The sequence below is a fragment of the Denticeps clupeoides genome, chromosome 15 (assembly GCF_900700375.1).
Source record: "Denticeps clupeoides chromosome 15, fDenClu1.1, whole genome shotgun sequence".
In the NCBI taxonomy this organism is placed as follows: Eukaryota; Metazoa; Chordata; class Actinopteri; order Clupeiformes; family Denticipitidae; genus Denticeps; species Denticeps clupeoides.
The window spans coordinates 7531484-7533474 of NC_041721.1; the positions used below are offsets into that span (position 1 = coordinate 7531484).

The following is a 1991-nucleotide window of genomic DNA, read 5'->3' on the forward strand; positions in this document are numbered from 1 at the left end:
TCATCTCGTAATCATTCATTATCCATCCAGCGAGGCTACATTGCGGGGAGTGTCATGGTGAACCAGTGGTTAGCGCTATTGTGAGGAGCATCAAGGTTCTTTCAGTCTGGGTTCGAAATGTTGGGTTCGCCTTGATGGTTTCTTTCGGGAGAAACTGATTTTCTTTAGAGGTTTTAGAAGTTTCGGGTTGCTGCACTGGTGGATAGATGGACAGACTGCTCTGCAGATTGTTTTATTCTTCAGCTGAATAGCTAATTACATTTTGCTTACCTTCGGCTAGACAGCTATGAGACTTGCTCTTTTTTCTTCTGTTTGTCTTCCAGAGATCCCAATAGCTCACGCCAGAACTGTTTTATGATACACGCCTCCATGTGCAGGCACATGTGTGTGTCTCTGGGTGTGTGTGTGTGTGTGTGTGTTTAATGCAGTGTGAAGGTCAGCATCTTTTCCACCACAGTGCGCTCGCCCAGCAGGACCAAGCGATCAATACCAAACAATAACAGCAAAGAGCGACCGCAGTCAGCTGGCTCAATACTTCATGTGCGTGAGGCGTATGCGTGTTGGGGTGTCCACGCATTTGTGTCTGTGAGAGTGTAAATTGTCTGTGCAGGCTCTTTCGAAAGAGGACTTGATCGCGAGACTCATACGGGTTCACGGCTGAGTAGGTTTAGTGCAGAAGTCTCTTTACCTGCATGTCTGTGTGTCTTCTAGTAGCATCTTAGTGACCTAACGCTTTGAGGAGACATTTTGCCAATCCGCACAAAAAATACATTTACTTAAATGAATCTAAAACAGAATGTTTGTTGTAAGGTTAGGTTTAGGTACAGAAATTTAGGCTTAGGGTCTCTGTTGTTTCTCTTGACTTATGGTATATTTACGATAAGTGTAATTTAAGTGATGAATTGTATATTTGTCCTTTGTAGTATTACTTGTTCGTCAACTCACATTTTAAAATGTGTCTATTTACCTACTTATTATACTTATATTTTATAAATATGTAACTTCTCCTAATAAGCGTTAAGCAATACTGCTGTTAATTCTAATTTTAAAAATCTAAATGTTCCTATATGTTTAAAAAAAGAATACCCACACTCATTCTTGTTAGTAGAAGGTGAAGGTGTGACACTTGTTTGCAGTGCTGTTATCTGGTGGGGCCTTAGTAGTGTGTGTGATGTCTGAAGACAAGTGTGTGATGTCTGCGAGTGGTGTGTGTGATGTGCGAGGCCGCCTGTTTGATTTCGCTGCACTGAGCCGATGACCTGGCATTTCCCTGACTTTTAGAGGTGATACCATGGTGACATATTGCACTCGGCCTCTTTCACCCCCTGCTGCAAACGCTCATTTGCTTATGTGCTCCACTTCCCCCATCACTTTCCCCTGTCTGTAGGATAGAGTGTGTCTTAGCACTACATTTGTTTAAAACAGGGTGCGCAATTGAGAGGTACAGAGTGTCTGAAAGGATAAAAGTGCCTGCCGGCTCCTTTCATTACACTCCAAATTAAAACATATATATTATATATATATATGTGTATTGATAGCACTCTCTCTCCCTTCACACAATTCCAGAAGCTTCACCCGGCTGTCCGTTGGCATTTTGATCATATGAGGAAAAAAAAAAAAAAAAAAAAGAAAGTCCAATTATCTCTACCGACAGTCTTTATAGAGCCATTGACCCCAACCCTCCTGTATCTTAGCAATTTAATTTAACCTAAGCTGCATGCCGAGTTCTAATGAGAGGCTTTTCAAAGAAAGCTCCAGGAGCCAGGGACTGCGATGGAGCTATGAAAGAGAGAGAAGGGAACTGAGACTATAAACGGGAGGGGCGATGGGGTGGACTGACAAAAATGTTTCCACAAGAGGCAGGTAAAGAAAATGAGAAATAATAATAAAAAAAGAGAACGAGGTAAAGAATTCAATAAAATAGTGAGGCATGTGAAATTTGGTGTGCTGGTGCCTGCCTGTGTTCCTTCATCTGGAATTGACCTTAAAGG

General features: G+C 41.9%; 1 long non-coding RNA gene across 1 annotated transcript in view; it reads right to left on the reverse strand.

Annotated features, from left to right (window-relative positions):
• Positions 1–1688: 1688 nt before the first annotated feature.
• LOC114764326 (uncharacterized) overlaps positions 1689–1991 on the reverse strand; it is a 13937-nt gene continuing 13634 nt past the window's right edge. The window contains exon 3 of the long non-coding RNA XR_003742495.1: positions 1689–1991. This exon is cut by the window's right edge and continues 468 nt beyond it. This is a non-coding gene — a long non-coding RNA (uncharacterized LOC114764326).